General features: G+C 46.5%; 1 protein-coding gene across 1 annotated transcript in view; it reads right to left on the reverse strand.

The window, feature by feature from the left end:
- NLGN1 (neuroligin 1) overlaps positions 1 to 14728 on the reverse strand; it is a 648973-nt gene extending 634245 nt beyond the window's left edge. Inside the window, exon 1 of the mRNA XM_081190128.1 lies at positions 14096 to 14728. The gene's annotated coding sequence lies outside the window, so the exon portion shown is untranslated. The remainder of the gene's footprint in view (positions 1 to 14095) is intronic.
- Positions 14729 to 18858: the final 4130 nt, after the last annotated feature.

Raw genomic sequence — 18858 nt, forward strand, 5'->3', positions numbered from 1 at the left:
CAAACAAACATAACTTGTATCAGAGAGCAGGCCCATTATTTCTAGTAGAGTGTGGGAGTGACCTAGGTAGACCAGGCCTCTGACAAACTTGTATTCCTGTCTATGTCTCCAGGGTTTCTCAATGGATGTACTTGCTGTCCATTAGGAATCTAGACAACATATTCCCGCTTGCTTCTGAACCTCCTGTTCTTTTCCTGAGTCCCTTTTACTCATCCATACCTTAATTAATCGCACTGCTGGTACAATAAATTTCACACACCCTATCTGCACTGCATTTTCCCTAAACACACACACACACACCAAGAAAATCGAGTCTCCACTCTATGGTTGTCATACACTACTCTCACTCACCCTGACCTCCAGCAAACTCGGTATAACAACATCAGGTTACTTTGCAAGGCTAGCATAACCCACATTCTCTAAGCCACAGCTCCATCCCTCTGCAATATGGGTATAATAATAAACTTGACATGGGCAGGAAAATTGTTTAAATAATTACAATAACATCTGGGGACTCCAGGTTGAGAAAGGCTGGTGCAGACTGTTAGAAACTCAGCTGTATGGTGTGTAGTGGAATATTCCATCATCCTACCCCACTGGTAATGTTCTTCCAGTACAGTATCCCATGGTGATGGGATACTAAGCAACGTGGATTAAATATACCAAGAAGAAACAAATCCATTCTCAGGTTTTGCAAATCCATCAGCTCAAGTTACTAGAATAATTGTACCTTGGGTCAGGCCAACAGTGCATCCTGGGTCCAGACCAGATGCACTGGTCTCTTGAGTTTCTTTATCGATTGGAGAGTATAATCAATTCAAGATCTGCTAGCACTTAGAGGGATGCTTTAACAAATTGCCCTTTGTGGCAAAACAACATTTGACCCCTTGGTCCCAACTCCACATTTATTTGCAGTCTGCTAGAAATAGATCAGCCTTTTCATTTCCATTTGTTTCGGCGCAGAGCTCATTTTTCTCTGATAATGTAAATGTTAAGGCATGTAAGCAAAAGTTTTTGGTATAAAATATAATGCAAACGTAGGACTGCCACCTGATTAAATAAATCACTCATGTGAGTTTTAAATGATTGATCAATTAATTAAAATCCCCATGTTTTTCCAGACCGTTAAAATGGGGGGGAGCATACTTTGTGCCTGCTACGGACATCAAAAAGCAATCTCAGACGTGCCATGCCCTCCTGCATGAGAAAGAAAGGGGAATGCTAATATGATGCCTGTCATCTGTAGCTTTCATAACTACTTTATAGGATATATATAGAATATCATTTAACCTAACCGATAAATTGACTGAAGTTTGCAACCCTAAATCAAAGGCATTGCAATAAGTGTAAACAGCATTAAGGCTCAAACACAATCGTGGCAACCCAAACCAAATTAGAAGTTCCTGAAAAGCTTCTAAAAAGTGAAGACTAACTTGAGTCCATGGGGTTACTCTAAGTAGGACTCAGTTGGATACAACATCATGCATCTGCCCAAACCTAAGGCTGAAACAGGCCATAAGAGGCCACACTGCCTTCTCCTTTAGGTATGAATGACCCTACACTAGGGGTTTTGTGACTTCCTACCCTCAGGGAAGTGCTCTGGTCCATGGGGTCACGAAGAGTCGGACACGACTAAACGACTAAACAACAACAATACCCTCAGGGAACCCATTCCATACCTATTTTCTATCAATGAGTCCATCAGATCTGCCAAGGATCTTGGGTCATTTCCTAGGCACAGGCTCAGTACAGGTGTTGACCATTTTGTGGACGTCCAATTGACGCATGACCACCGATGCACTGGTCCTTTTGGACCCAGAAGAGGGCAGAATAGGGTGCAATGGGGAGGAGTGGGCTTATGCATGCTCCACCAATGCACACGCGGGCCAGGAACAGAACTGCCGCACAAAATGATTACCGCCTGTAAGTATAGGAACAGGTCATACTTCTTAGGCATCTTCGTTCCCACACAGGAACTGAGAGTGCGCTGCTGAATGCAACTCCACGCTGTATTCAAACAATTGTCCGTCATTGCTGATTTCTTCAGCAACCTAATCTTCCAAGGAGCCATTTGAAAACCACTGGACTAAGTCTTTACGGCTCCAGTGATCAAATCCAACACCAAAAAAGCAGTCCATTCAAATACAGTGGTACCTCGGCTTAAGTACTTAATTCATTCCAGAGGTCCGTTCTTAACCTGAAACTGTTCTTAACCTGAAGCACCACTTTAGCTAATGGGGCCTCCTGCTGCCGCCGCGCCGCCAGAGCACGATTTCTGTTCTCATCCTGAAGCAAAGTTCTTAACCTGAAGCACTATTTCTGGGTTAGCGGAGTCTATAACCTGAAGCGTATGTAACCTGAAGCATATGTAACCTGAGGTACCACTGTAATGGAGTGTAGATTGACCCACCTGACTCTGAACCAATGATTAAGGCCTTTTGAGAAGCTCAGACAGAAGGTGCTCACACCCTACTGGGGATGAATAGACAGAAGCATTTCTTCTTCTATGCAAGACTAGGAATAATTGTAGGCAAATTTTCTTTTGACTTAAATCAGGTCCCCATGGTGAAGTCCCCACCCCAACAATGTGTACTGCCCATCAAAGGGCTCAGTAAGACTCCTGGATTTGTTGCTTGCCTAAGTCTGAAGAACCAGGGGAGGTTGCAATATGTGTTTGTGAACAGCATTGGCTCAAAGGGGAGGGAGACAAGGTGTGCAGGCATAGGGTAGCATTCTTTCCCATGCTACAGAGCAAACGGGGGAGCTGTATCCTACCTCTACCAGAAGTTACCCTTATGAGATTTAATTTACCATACACCTAGATCAGCAATGTTCCCGGTGCAATAATGAATGACTTAGTTGACCTCCTGAACCCTAGCGTTTGCCTGCAATTCACTGCCGTTTAAGGATCTCCTCTGTTATTGCCGCATTCATGGGCACAGGAACCTGAAAGATTTCGTGGCAGCACACAGACAAGACCAATTGTTTCAAAGGCAGCTGAGTCGGTTGTATTTAAAAGGGAGAGAGTACTTGCAAATGAAACAAAGCAGTTCTGCTAACAGTAACCTGCTGATATCATTATTCCTGCTGATATCATTATTCCTTTACTATCAGACACTGTTTTCAGTGGCCTTGATCCACATGTTTTTGGAAGTACCTCCCCCTGCCCGCATTCAAGGAGGAAGGGGCAAAAGGGGAACCAACAATTGCCGCCTAGTTTTGGGAGAGGACAATTCTTAATTAATTTTCAGGAGATGGGGGCTTGTTAGGAACCGCAGGGGGAGAGGCTATTTCTGACTTTTCTTCTCCTCTGTTTTTTCCACTCTGCTAAGCCCCTGCTCTCTGAAATTTATTTTGAGTTCTCCCCCAACCCCCCACTCATGCTCCAAACTCTTCTCCCAAGAATGGGGCAGAAAATGTGGAGTGGGCATTTGAATCCACTGCTAACTTTCCTTCCCTCCTACCTAAGAGAACACTTGCTCTCTTACACCAGCGTGGTGGAGTGGTTAAGAGTGGTAGTCTCATAATCTGGTGAACTGGGTTTGCTTCCCCGCTCCTCCACATGCAGCTGCTGGGTGACCTTGGGCCAGTCACACTTCTTTGAAGTCTCTCAGCCCCACTCACCTCACAGAGTGTTTATTGTGGGGAAGGAAGAGAAAGGAGAATGTTAGCTGCTTTGAGACTCTTTAGGGTAGTGATAAAGCGGGATATCAAATCCAAACTCTTCTTCTTCCATGTTGATTGCTGAGTCAACAGTGTGGACTACAAGAGGCAGCCTTGCACAGAGTCAGACCACTGATTCATCTAGCTCAGTATTGTCCTCACTCACTGGCAGGTTTTCTGGGAAGGTTGACTCCCAACCCTACCTGGAGTTGTCAGGGATTGAACCAGGGACCTTTTGAATGCAAAGCAGATGCTCTACCACTGAGCTATAGCCCCTCCCTAACATAAATCAAGCCTATATGATGGATATGCTAGGAGCGGTTCATCAACCAAAGAAACCACTTAGGCTGGAAATGGGAACCTCTGTCCTTGGAGGTTTTCAAACAGCAGCTGAGCACAAGTATCTGTTAGGAATACATTAAGTCAGGTCAACTTCTCTACATTTCAACCACTCTGTCCTTCATAAACTAATCCTGAGCCAAACCCATGGGTTTTCTTTATCTTTTAGAACGTTGATCTTGCTCAGGCCTGCTTTCTGTGCAAGGGGCTAGGTGTGCACACATGTCTCTCTGACACTCCACACTAGAGCTGTGCTGTGGTGAAGAGGAGCCTGGCTGTGGCTCACAGACAGAATTGCAGTGGGAAAGGAAATGGATGGTGAACACTGGCTGGCTGGTGACAGAGAGAGAAGTTCTGCTCAGCTCATTTTCCTCTGTGATGTGTTTTTGAGCTCTTCATCATGACTTCCCACATTTCCCACTGGAAGACAAGTCAGTCTCCTTGTTCTCTATCTTTAAAACAGGTGTTTTTCGTTATTTATTTATTCAGCTTATCAGTAAGTATTCCCTGGGTGGCTGCCAACAAAACCATCGTCCATATCTATCATAAAATCAGCAGAAACAATAGACAACTCCAAAAAACAAAAAAAATCCAATATTTGTTTCAGTGACAGTATAAAATAATTTGAGACTTAAAACACAATTTAAAAGCCAAGGTGATAGAAAAGTACTTTGTCCGGTGCTGGTAAGACCACAAAGAAGGCACCAAGTGAGTCTCTCTTAAGAGAAGCATTCCATAGCTGCGGTGCCACTACCAAAAAGGCTATCCCTCTCCTTAGTGGTCACCTATCTCAGTTCTGTGTGTATGAAGAAGGATCTTAAGATTCATGTAGACATATGCAGGGAGGTGATCCTAAGGCATTTTAGAGTTCTATAGATTAAATGCAGCACTTTAAATTGGGTCCCAATACCAACTCAGAGTGAGTGCAGCTGGGAAAGCACTGTCATAACATGATGAAGATACCCAGTCACAATACCCTGGGGGCTCTATTTTGAACCAACTGTAGTTTCTGGACCATTTTTAGAGGCAGCCCCAACCACAAGACATTGCAGTAGCCTATGTGAGGGGTTACCGGTTGGCATCCATCCATCTCAGGGTGGAGATAGTTACCACCCACAAATCACAAACAGTGGCGTAGCGTGGGGGGTGCAGGAGGGGCCGGCCGCACCAGGCGCAACATCTGGGGGTTAGGGTTAGGGGGCGCAAATCCACGGGTTAGGGGGCACAAATTACTTGCCTTGCCCCGGGTGCTGACAACCCACGCTACGCCACTGATCACAAACACTCTGTGCTGAGAAGTGTGATTCTCTCCAGCCTCACATAACTCTAGCATGTTTGAATCCAAATGAGTTCATGAAAGGGTTAAACCATAGAGTAAGCTGTCTTGCCAGGCTTCGCCTGTCATCACTTTCCACCTTGAGAGAAAATGGGTCACCAAGCCCAGGGCTGTCTTAAGCATATGCGGTGCCGGGGTGCAAAGACCCCCCCCCCAGGTTGCCCAATCCCAGACGTGCAGGAGGGCAAAGCCAGCTGGCCGCCTCAGTGTCTCGCTGGCTTGGTCACCCCCAAACTCGTGGTGCAGAAGAGCTCACTGCGGCACTCTGACTGACGGGCAGGCTTTTCCCCAGACTCAACTCTCAGGCCCTGGACTCTCGACCTGGAGCCCCTGAGAGCCTGGTGCCCAGGTGCCCCACACCCCTAGCACCTATGGGTAAGATGGCCCTGATCAAGTGAGGTTATATCTCACTCTCCAAGTGGATTTCAGCATGCAAGGAGCTCTAAGCTAGTCACTCCAGCGCATGGCTTTAACCAGCCTCTTTTTGTTTCAGACCAGAATGGAATCTGAAACAAATATTTTTCTCCACCAATAGTTTAGTAACTTTTACCTTTTGTAATTAAGCAGCATCTTTTCTGACTGCTGTATAGAAAAGCACCTGAATCTGACATTTGAAGAGTTTTTCAAGGAGTCCATTGTATGACTTACTAAAAACATTTGTTCTGTGTCTATGCTAGGGAAGTGAGCAGTGGCGTAGCGTGGGTTGTCAGCACCCGGGGCAAGGCAAGTAATTTGCGCCCCCTAACCCGTGGATTTGCGCCTCCTAACCCTAACCCCCAGATGTTGCGCCCGGTGCGGCCGGCCCCCCCCTGCACCCCCCACGCTACGCCACTGGAAGTGAGATCGCTTGGAAAGAGCTTTTAAACGAGGGCATTTTAGGGACTCACTGGAAGGTTTTACACATCTTTCTTTGCTGCTTGTACTGTGGTGTTAAATCTCTGCTGGGGTTCTCTCACCCAAGAGTGCTTGCCCCAAACTTGGGTCTTGGCTTCCAAGATTCCAACATTTTTCACCATAGAAACCAACAGCAGCAATACAATCCATGACACATCGACAAGGGGTAGATTTCAGGGGAGGCAACCCAGGCAAAGAACTGGGTCATCTGGCTCGGAGGAACACCTGCCTGATACAACCATCCACTAAGCAGCTGAATCAAAGTGTTCATATGGCATGAATAAATACAGATTTATAGATCATAGCTTTGCATTTATCATCTTATGTGGAAGAGATAAAGCATGTGTCAAACAAAACAAGGTATCCAAAGTTGAAGGAATGGGAGGGGTGGTACTAAAGATTCTTCTTACTTAGGACCAATGCTGAGCATTGGGTGCAACTGCTTCCAACATTGGAAGCACTATGCCTCTGAATACCAGTTGCACAGTAGTGGACTGTAGGGTTGAGCTATAGCACTTACTTGACCTCCCAGCAGTTGGGTCACCACTGCTTACTAGGAGGGAGAGTGGGAAAGGCAAGGCGGAAAGGTTGGTGTTGTGCAAACACGCTAGCAAGAGCACCATATTGGTTCTGCCAGTGTGTTTGCACAGTGCTGACCTCCCTCCTGCCTTGCCTTTCCCACTCTCCCTCCTGGGGAGGAGAGGCATCTCCACTTCTGGGAGGTCAGGTACGTGACACAACCCCACCCCACCATCCACTACTGCAGCTGCTGAGATGCAAAAGTGGGGACGGCACTTCTGTGCACAGCTCCTGTTTGCAGGATTCCCATAGGCATCTGGTAGGCCAGTGTGAGAGCAGGATGCTGGATTAGATGGACCTTTGGACTGATCCAGCCCACAGTAACCCCAGGCGTTGAGAAACCCATCTATGTCTACTCGCATAATAGAATGCCACAGAACGTTCAGATGAACAGCTGGGAGAAGGTGGCTTTCCTAAAGCTTCTCAGCTGCTTCACACCAAAGACAAGACTTGAACCAGGGACTTCACTTCTCACTGTTCAGTAGATGGGAGTCCATGCTAGAGTAAGCAGTCTTGAGTGCTGCAAGCCAGGCAGAATCATTCCTGCCCATTCAGTGTAGTAGCCCCCGGCCCCAGGAACAAGCCCTCCAAGGGATGATCAGAAGCCACATAAACATTTCGCAGCAAAGCTACAAGGTAATTCTCTAGTTAAGAAATTAGTTTCATTGATTAATTATATTCAATACTCGGCGGCCTAGAGAAAGAGAGCTCACATGATGAATAGAGCCTATGTTTCTAATGATGTTTTCCTACAATGAATGATTTGTCAATACTGTTAAATGGAACTCCAGCTGAAACGTGGGGCGATATATTTAAAACAAATGATCAGAGGCAATCAGATACACAAACGTTGTCTCTAGCATCAGCTGTGGAAGTGTTTCAGAAGAGGCAACGAACAGGAACAAGGGGCTTGTGGGGGGAAGTTAGGTAAGCGTAAAATCTTTTTGTGGGCTCTTTTCTTCTTTTTGGGGGGGGAATGAGAGGCTTCAGCGGCTGGGGGCTTCTGTGATTCATCGGAAGAGAGGCTTTTGAAAAGACATTTCTTTCTGTTATTCATCCTAAATGTAAATGGTGGATTTAAAAAGGAAGAAAAAGAGGAGGGGAGACAAACTCCAGCAAATCCCATTAATAAAGAAAGCATGAAAATAAAGGCAGCAGGGATGGACTGGAAGGAATATATATATATATATATATATATATGCAGGTTTTGGTGTCTTCGGGTGTCTTCCCGTGTAAGAGTTGGGGTGTCTAGGCGACGTTTCGACGAGGTCTCACTCGTCATCTTCAGGCTGGTGCTTTCGGCTTCTTGTTACTGGAACAGAGCAGGATCTCAGTGTTTGAGTTCCTATAAATACTGTTGAGGGGGTGTGGTGTATAGCCTCCAACGTTCTGGGCAGAGAGGAAGTTCCCAGGTTAGTGTGTCTTTTCTTCTTTTGTTCATTAATTACTTGAGGGATATCTTGAGTGATTTCTTGAGTGATATTCTGAGTACCACTTAGGAGGGTCATTAGGTGTGGATTAGTTGCTAAAGCTTTCGTGTCTTGACCTCTTGAGCTAGTGAAGAGTTTTTTCTGAGAAGATGGCTGTACTGCACTTAGTTGTGCTCTGGCTTGGCTTCGTGTATAGGGGCGAGCTGTGGTTTTGTGCCCTGTGCCAGCCAGATCTGTGTAGGGATTGCAGGGGGGTGCAGCATCCGGAGGTGCCACTATGGTTTGGCTACTGGATGGTGTCTGTAAAGATACCTACTAAACCAAACCAACAAAGATCTGCTCACTCTTCACCTCAAACTTTGTAACAAAATCCACCCTGCACTCTGGGACAAATGCAAACAACTAGCCGTTTGGAGAGCTGAAACGGAGTCCGCACATAAGACAGACACACACACCAACAAACTCCACAAACTAGAGAAACGCCAGAAGCCCAGCCACCCTCCACAACAACCCATGAAACAAACAGTACATAACATATCAGACAGGATCCTCACCTCAACTGAAACCAAAGTACTCTCCAAAGGTTTCAACTTTGCAGTCGCCCCGAGACGCATCCCCACGGAAAACATCATATGCGGAGTCGAAGCTAGCCTAACCAAAATCAACCCAGATGAAGCCAATAAAATCAGACTTGAAGTCACCAACATCCTCTGCTCCAGCAAACCACCCAGAAGCAATCTACACAAAGAAGAACAGAAAGCACTCACCAACCTGAGGAAAGACAACAACATAATCATTCTCCCAGCAGACAAAGGTAATGCCACTGTTGTGATGAACACATCGGACTACCAAGCAAAACTATCAAATCTACTCCAAGACCCTACCTACCAACCTATAAAAACAGATCCCACCACCTATCTGGAAAAAACCACCAAATCCAAAATAAAAGCCTCTCCTATCAGTGAAGAAATCCAGCTAAGAATCATCCCCAGAGAAAAATCATCCAGATGCCCCAAACTCTACGGTCTCCCCAAGATACACAAAGAAGGAACACCACTCAGACCAATAGTCAGCTCCATAGGCTCACCTCTACAAAATCTCGCTAAATTTCTCGCTAAGCAACTTCAGCCCTATGCAGAATCTATCGCTTCACACGTTACAAACTCCTTCCAGTTCATAGAAACAATAAAGAAGCAAAACCTACATCCCGACGACCTACTTGTGAGCTTCGATGTTGTATCTCTCTTCACACAAGTGCCCATTAATGAAGCCTTGACAGCCATTCAAAACAAATACAATCCCCCCGAATACATCCTGGACCTGACCAACCACTGCCTAACCAACACGTACTTCATCCACAATGGACAAAGATACAAACAGATAGAAGGAGCACCTATGGGATCACCCCTCTCACCGGTCATCGCAAATCTGTACATGGAACACTTTGAAACCAATGCTTTAGACAAGTCAGAACACAAACCCAAACTTTGGCTCAGGTATGTTGACGACACCTTTGTAATTTGGCCACACGGGAAGAAAAAACTCGATAGCTTCCTCACACATCTCAACAGCCTACACCCCAAAATACAATTCACTATGGAAATAGAAGCCAACAACCAACTTCCCTTCCTTGACGTCCTAATCTACAAAAAACCTGATGGCTCCCTAGGACACACTATCTACCGGAAAAAAACACACACCAACCGCTACTTACATGCACAATCACACCACCACCCTGCACAAATAAACTCCGTAGCCAAGACTCTCATCTCCAGAACCAAACGCCTGGCTGACAAAGACCACTTGACAACTGAGTTACAGAATCTTTCAAATGTGTTAATCGCCAACGGATACCAGCAAAACAGGGTTACGAAGCTAATCCAAAAAGAAACACCCCCCAAAAACCAAGACACAGAAGAAAACAATGGCATGGCCCTCCTTCCTTATATCAAGGGCACTACAGATAAAATTAGCAAAATCCTCCATAAACACAATATCAAAACAGCCTTTTGCACCAACCAAAAAATAGCCAATATCCTCAGAAACCCCAAAGATAAAATCCAGTTAGAAAACCAAGGGGTCTATGAAATACCCTGCAAAGTCTGCCCAGCCACGTACATTGGACAAACAAACAGACGAATAAATGCACGTATCGCAGAACACAAGAATGCCGTCAAAAAAGAAGAAAAAACTTCCTCTCTTTACCAACACATGAAAGAAACAGGACACGAAATTAATTTTTCAGATTCCAAATTGCTCTTTAACATGGAACACCACCACAAGAGAATAATCATGGAAGCCATCGAGATAGAGAAACACCCTCACAACATGAACAAGCGTGACGATACGTCCCGCCTGCCAGACATCTGGAAAATAGCCCTCCCCACAAAAACCGACACCAGAACCAGAGGCACACAGAACGCCATCTCCAATCAACCACACCAGACCCAAACCCAGACCCTCTCCACAGATAAATTACAGACACCATCCAGTAGCCAAACCATAGTGGCACCTCCGGATGCTGCACCCCCCTGCAATCCCTACACAGATCTGGCTGGCACAGGGCACAAAACCACAGCTCGCCCCTATACACGAAGCCAAGCCAGAGCACAACTAAGTGCAGTACAGCCATCTTCTCAGAAAAAACTCTTCACTAGCTCAAGAGGTCAAGACACGAAAGCTTTAGCAACTAATCCACACCTAATGACCCTCCTAAGTGGTACTCAGAATATCACTCAAGAAATCACTCAAGATATCCCTCAAGTAATTAATGAACAAAAGAAGAAAAGACACACTAACCTGGGAACTTCCTCTCTGCCCAGAACGTTGGAGGCTATACACCACACCCCCTCAACAGTATTTATAGGAACTCAAACACTGAGATCCTGCTCTGTTCCAGTAACAAGAAGCCGAAAGCACCAGCCTGAAGATGACGAGTGAGACCTCGTCGAAACGTCGCCTAGACACCCCAACTCTTACACGGGAAGACACCCGAAGACACCAAAACCTGCATTCCTGTACCCGTGAAAATCTACGAAAGCATATATATATATATATTACTGAGATCCTGCTCTGTTCTAGTAACAAGAAGCCGAAAGCACCAGCCTGAAGATGACGAGTGAGACCTCGTCGAAACGTCGCCTAGACACCCCAACTCTTACACGGGAAGACACCCGAAGACACCAAAACATATATATATATATATATATCTCCTTCTTCTCCATCACCACTTCCTCCAGTGCTGCAGGAGCATTAAATATATTCTGCTGAAAAACTGAATCCCACAGTCCCTGCGTTTATTTAAGAGGATTGCAAAGGCTAACGCCAGAACCAGCCGACTTACTACAACATTTCACTTCCCCCCCTCCTTCCCTTTTAATCAAAACATGGAATCGGATGGTCCAAACCGTGTTGCCCACTTGGGTTTTGTGCAAGTCACTAAATCAGCCCCTGTGGTGTCTTAGCTCTTTGTCTGAACCAAGAACAATGTGAATTTTCTGGTGCCCTTTTGGTGAATGGACCCATCCCATCACCCCTCTCCCTAATCACCTGTGATCTTCTCATCAGATGTGCCCTCAGTTCCCTGTGGCTGTCAAGTGGTAAAGAATCGCTGGGTATTTCATATTGATGGGTTTTTTGTTTTTAAAAAAAAAAACATAGCAAAAGATCTATGGTCAAATGCCACCCAGCATTTCTTGATGACACCTTTATTACCAAGAACCCTTTTAGCAATTGTTCACAGCAATTAATTATTTTGGAAATGGATGCATTAAAAAAAGGTTAACATTTATCCTTAGAGGAGCACAAGTAATTTGTGATAGATACAGACTGCTTTATTAGCACAGAGAGATTTTATTTTAAGACAAAAAAGGACCATTAAATCCCATAAAAAGCAGAATATTTCTGCAATTAGCTGCTTGCTGAAAGCCTTGCTCTTTCCCAAGTATGAACCTGGGATATAAAATATGGCCCAGAGAGCTCACTGATGGAGACCAAGGATCTATATCGTTGAGAGGCCAAGCCTAATTTATTTTATGTCACCTTCCCCTTGCCTCAGCTCTAACAGCTTCATTGCGTATGGTTATATCCCAGGGAGAGTTAATTGCAATTCAAATGATTCTTTGTAATGCAAATAAATTCCAGCCAGGTGTTTCCCACCATCCTTTTCTTTACACCACTTCCTGCCCCTCGTAAAACAGGAGAAAGACCTCTACAGAGCATGTTTCAGCAGAGCGGATGAGAATCGCCTCAAGAAGGTAATGTGGAAGGAAATCACCCAGGAGGGGAGAATAACTATAAGGGAAATAACAGACATGTTATGATGATGAAGAGGAGGAGGCCAGGTTGGGTTGGTGCCAGATCCTGCGAAGGAGATGAACTGAAGTGAAGGCAGTTGCTCCAAGGGGATGCTTTATAATCTATCAGCGCCTCTCTGTAGCCAGCGTTTGAACACTCATGCACAAATGCACAAGCACACCCATCGCCACCTGTCTCTCTGACTCCTGGTGACTGATAAGCTACTGCGCTTAACTCGTTTAAAGACACACCAAACAGCAATGCCTATGGAAGAACCTTGTGTGGCCGGAAAGCTTGCAAACGTTCTCAGTGCAAGCTTCTTATGTTTCCCAATCTCTCTTCCCAACTCTCCTCCCCTTCACTTCATTTGCCTGATTCCACTGTCTTTCCACATCCTCTTTCCTTCCTCTGTTTCCTGGCTGCTGCTCCCAGTCATTCTTCAGCTGCCAATAACTAGCAAGCACCATGCACAGAAGATTCAGATGCACTAGCAGCCTTGTGATTCTCACGAACGCTTCTCCAGCGTGTTGCGTGGGGGTGTCTCTCACACGCACCCTCTGTGGGGCTTCCTCCTTGCCCCCCACAACTGCACGCTCCTCTGCCAACGCACCTCTGTCTCGCCCCCAAAAAGACTTTTCTCTATCCTCCCCAAACACAGAGCCACTTATTAAGAAGCTGGTCACTAAGGAGTCAAGCCTAGGTGAAGTATATCACAGAGATTGCAGCCAGAGGCTGAGAACCACAGGAGAGGACAGGTCAAGAATTCATGCATTTTAAAAGCACAGGGAGAAGAAAATGTTTGGGGAGAGTGTTACTGGAAAACTAGCCCATTCCCCCCCCCCAAAAAAATCCCACTGCTTCTGGCTTTTTGAAGCAAAGATTATGGGCTTTTTCTCCGCTAAGGGCAAATATGAACAGAGCCCCAAATGTACAACCAAAGCCTTAATCAATAAATGCCCCCCTCCACTTCTACAAGGATCAAGCCGTCTCCTCCACCCTATTCTTAACTGATGGTGCTGACTCCCTCAAATTAAATGGGCTTTATTTATAAGAGCTGCAGCAAATACCTTGATATATAAAGACTTTTTAGTTCCACTTGTCAAGTTTCTCCTAGGCACATACATAATAAAGGCCGGCTTTTGCCTGCTGCTTATGTATGCTGTGTTAATGCAGACTGCTGTGGAAGAAGAGGAAGTATACCCCAAAAAGGGGAAAGAGTGGGGGGGGGGAGCTGTTCCTTTAATCAGAAGATACTGGCATGTGTGTTTGAAATCCAGCTCTCCCATACAGACAAAACATGCCTGGAGCAGACATAAACTCTTATAATATTGGAGGAGGGGTGGAGGGTTAATCAGATTTAATACTAGAGCGCACACAAAGACAATTCAGATATATTTTGCGGGGGAAGCATAGGAGAGATTTGGACCTGAGGTGGGGACGGCGGAGAGAGAAATGAACCCCTTCTGGGAAAAGCGATGGGGAGAAAGAGGCAAGTTATTGGAAAGCCCAGATAGATAACATACTGGCGTCTTGGAAAGGACAGAAATAGATGCCTTACCTTATCAAACTACTCCTCCTTTTGTACCTGATCCGCAATCATAAATACTTGGAGAAGAGGAGGAAGCTAAGTTGAAGGCTGGGTCTTGTTTTAGGAAAAGGAAAAAAACAAGGGGGGAGCAAGCAACGTGCATGTCTTTAATGCTCCTCTTCTGGAAAGGGACTCGACGGAAGAATGTGCCAAGCTGATTCCTTAGTATCCATTAGCTCCCTAGAGGATTCCAAATGTCTTGAGGAGAGGAGAGGGGAGAGGCGTCCAGGAGAGGTAGGATGGAGAGAAGAAGAGAATTTGGTGGGGAAGGGGAGGAAGGAGAAAAGAGGAAAATCGCAAAATCTGTGCCTTTCTACATCCAGCGAGGGGCTGTCGCTGCGACCGATCCTACACCAAGGCCCCCCTCCCCACTCCCCAACCCCCCAAAAAAGGAGCGGGAGAAAGGAGAATTTCAGAAGACGTGTCTCGCTACAAACTTGGCAAGCCAAACGTAGAAACACGTCGGGAGAGAGGAAATTAATTTCTAAAATTATTTGCAGAGAGAAAAGTCACTTGCAAGGAGGGGAATTGCAGCTCTGTATCTATAGATAGATATCATGCAAAACCCCCAAGGGTGATTAAAAAAAAATTATTGTTATTATTTTTTAAAAAAAAAATAAAGGAAGGAGAGAGGGATGGAGGGAGAAGGAGGATCAGGGAAGAGCAGCACACAGTGGCCCAAGGAGACGGGATCACGAAGGACACAGAAGGCTGTACATCCGTAGGCAAAGGGAGCATCAGCCGCTTTCCAAATTCGAGGAAAGGCTCCTGCAGTTCAGTTGCCTTTTTCGCCCCCCTTCCGCTGCTGCTGCTGCTGCTGCCGCCGCCGCTGCTACCTGTAGACATAAGAGGGAGGCGCGGGCACGCTCAGGCGCGCGCGCGCGCTCACGGGCACACGCCGCTACGCGCGCCGAACAGCCTCGCAGCTGTGTGCGGAGCGCGCGCGCGAAGGGGCGCGCTTGCACAGCAGCAGCAGCCGAGGCGAGCACAATCAAAGCTTAGGAGAACAAGGAATGCATGCAGGCTTTCGTCCACCTCTAGCTTTTCCCCCATCTCCATTGCATGACTGGGGAGAAGTTGCAGAGGGAGGTGGGGGGCAATCCCTGGGAAGCGAGGGGATCCCTCGCTTGGGGAGAGGGTGTGTGTGTCTACACGCGCCTGCGCGCAAAGCCCTCGTCCAACCCGCCCCCGCTGTTAGCGTTCACTGACACACACCCCCACATACACACACACATATGCATGCACACACCTCCCGTTTTTCCGCTTTGGCTGGCAGCAGCGTGGTGGCAGCACTGAGGGTGACAAAGGTCCCGGCGTCAACTGTGACGTGGAACAGGGAAATTAAAGAAAAACGGGGCGGAGAAGGGGGGGATCCTGTGTGTGTGTGTGTGTGTGTGTGTGTGTGTGTGTTTCGGGCCGGGGGTGGAGACGGATGGAGGCAGCAGCAGCGTCTCTGCAAATGCTGGCCTTGAAAGTCCGTCCCCATCCTTTCTCTCCCCCAATATTCTTGTGCAGAGGTGGAACTTCCAGAGAGAGAAGCAGGCCGGCAGTATAGAATCGCGGAGTTGGAAGGGAACCCCCGGGGTCATCTAGTCCAACCTCCCGCAATGCAAGAATTTCATCTCCTTCGTGCATGGCAGATGGCCACCCAACCTCCGCTTAAAAACCTCCATTGTAGGAGAAATCCACACACTCACCACAAGGGAGCCTATTCTAGTGTCGAACTGCACTTACTGTCAAAAAGTTCTTCCTGATGCGTAGTCGGAACCTCCTTTTTTGTAACTCGAATCCACATCTTCCATGTGACAGCCCTTCAGATATTTGAAGATGGCTATTATCTCCTCTCAGTCTCCTTTTATCCAGGCTAAACATACTCAACTCCCTCAACAGTTCCTCATAAGGCTTGTCTTGTCTTCAAGAAGGACACTGACAAACTGGAACGTGTCCAGAGGAGGGCAACCAAAATGGTCAAAGGCCTGGAAACGATGCCTTATGAGGAACGGCTAAGGGAGCTGGGCATGTTTAGCCTGGAGAAGAGGAGGTTAAGGGGTGATATGATAGCCATGTTCAAATATATAAAAGGATGTCACATAGAGGAGGGAGAAAGGTTGTTTTCTGCTGCTCCAGACAAGCGGACACGGAGCAATGGATCCAAACTACAAGAAAGAAGATTCCACCTAAACATTAGGAAGAACTTCCTGACAGTAAGAGCTGTTTGACAGTGGAATTTGCTGCCAAGGAGTGTGGTGGAGTCTCCTACTTTGGAGGTCTTTAAGCAGAGGCTTGACAACCATATGTCAGGAGTGCTCTGATGGTGTTTCCTGCTTGGCAGGGGGTTGGACTCGATGGCCCTTGTGGTCTCTTCCAACTCTATGATTCTATGATTCTATGACCCTTGATCATCTTGGTCAACCCTTCTCAGCACACATTCCAGCTTGTCAACATCCTTCTTAAATTGCGCTGCCCAGAATGGGATACAGTATTCTGGGATACTTGAATAAAATATTGTGGGGACCCAGATAAGCCACACCCCGCATAATCGATCGCATGACACAGTGTGCGCATACCACTGTGCCCATCAACTTTGTGGGGGCCCAGCTCCCTCAAATATTTTATTGTGAGGGCCCAGCCCCTAGGAGTTGGCTCCTATGCCAAGACAGAATAGAGTGGAACTATTACTTCCCTTGATATGGACAAGGAGTCAGCAAACTTTTTCAGCAGGGGGCCGGTCCACTGTCCCTCAGACCTTGTGGGGGGCCGGACTATTCTTTGGGGGGGGGAGAACAAATTCCTATGCCCCACAAATAACTCAGAGATGCATTTTAAATAAATGCACACATTCTACTCGTGTCAAAACACACTGATTCCTGGACCGTCTGTGGGCTGGATTTAAAAGTTGATTGGGCCACATCTAGCCCCTGGGCCTTAGTTTGCCTATCTGGACACTATCCTTCCATCTACTGCACCAAGCACACATTTAAAGCACATGACTTCCCCCCTCAGAGAATCCCGGGTACTGTACCTCTGTGAATGAAGGAGAGAACTACAGTTCCCATGGTTCTTTGGGGAAGCCGTGTGCTTTATTTGTGTCAAAGGCATGTTGTTAGACATGTTTCAGCTGTTCATGTTTAAAGGAAAACTTACCAGATTTTCCCTTTCTGAAACAACAGGCGCAGCCATCCTTCCACATTTGCACTTCTCTAACTGTGCTGCAGTTCTCCAGCCAAGTAATGTGTGCAAAAATGCATATACTAGGATGAGGTGTGCACTTTTGTTCAGTGGTATAGTGCTTCATCCATCCACAGCAGTGACCAGAGGAGAATTGACTGCCAGGAGGAGCGCAGCTAAAAGAAAGACTGTATTTTTCACTCCATAAGACGCACTTTTTTCTTCCTAAAAAGTAAGGGGAAATGTCTATGCGTCTTATGAAGCAAATGTGTGGGCCCTGGAGCCTAATTGCCCAGGGGAGAAAAGCAGATCATGCTTTTTTTTAATAAAAAAAAAGAGGGAAGTGGGTGTTGAAACAAAGCCGCTAATCAGCAAGTGATTGGGGAGGGAGATAAGGGATGCTAGCAATAAAGGAGGCTGCCTGGGAGGGGAGAGGTAAAGACAATGAACTTGCAAGGAGAGGAGACAGGAAGACTAAAGAAATGAGGAGAGAAATTAGAAGAAAAGGAGGAGCAAAAAAACTGCTCCAGCTAAGGAAAAGACACTAAGGCAAACATGAGGAAAGGGAGTGTTGAAAGGAAAGTAGCTGATGGGCAAGCAATCGGGGAGGGAGATAAGGGAGATAAGAGATAAAGGAGACTTCCTGGGAGTGGGGAGGTAAAAGCCCATGGATCCTCAGGATTTTAGCATTGGGTCACCCCAAATTCACCATCAGATCACATAGCATGTCTGTGGCTACACCCAAAAAATCACGCACCCACTGTTGCATGGGGCCGCAATGGCACAAAAACGTGGTTACAAAGCACGGATCCACATGGACCCTCAGGACTTTTGCATTGGGCTACCCCAAACTCACCGTCATATCACATGTCTGTGGCATCCACTGTTTCATTCAGAATATTTTTTTTCTTGTTTTTCTCCTCTCAAAACTAGGTGCGTCTTATGGTCAGGTGCATCTTATGGCAGCATTAGCACAACTGGATGCCTTCAAAACATAGAATCATAGAATTATGGAGTTGGAAGGGACCCTGATGATCATCTAAGTCCAACCCCTTGCAATGCAAGAATATACAATCATCCCATACAGGGAATGAACCTGCAACCTTGGCATCATCAGCACCACACTCTAACCAACTGAGCTATCCTCCCACATCAGTCTCTACAACCAAAGCAGGCACTCTAACTCTACAACACCCCTGAAGGCGTACTCTTCCATTGTCTTCCAGGACAGACAGATGCCAATAACAACTGCTTCTGAACATGGAAGCCCTGAAGAGCCATCGTGACTAAAGATTATGGGGACTGAAGTGAAGGGCTCTATGTCAGTGATAGAGCATCTGCTTTCCACAGCACCACTAGGTGGGGATGGGAATGTCCCCTGCCTGAAACCCTGGAGAGCCACTTCTGGTTAGTCCCCAGAAAAGTTCCCCTACAAAGAAATGTAGCCTTCTTGCTGAAGAAAAAGGTTCCCCACCGAACAGAATGGTGGGAGCAGGACACTGGACCAGATTGATGTGATCAAGCATTGGCTCTTGTTGTGCTCATATGTTCTTAACTCCATCATA

Source organism: Podarcis bocagei (assembly GCF_964188305.1).
Source record: "Podarcis bocagei genome assembly, chromosome: 4".
Classification (NCBI taxonomy): Eukaryota; Metazoa; Chordata; class Lepidosauria; order Squamata; family Lacertidae; genus Podarcis; species Podarcis bocagei.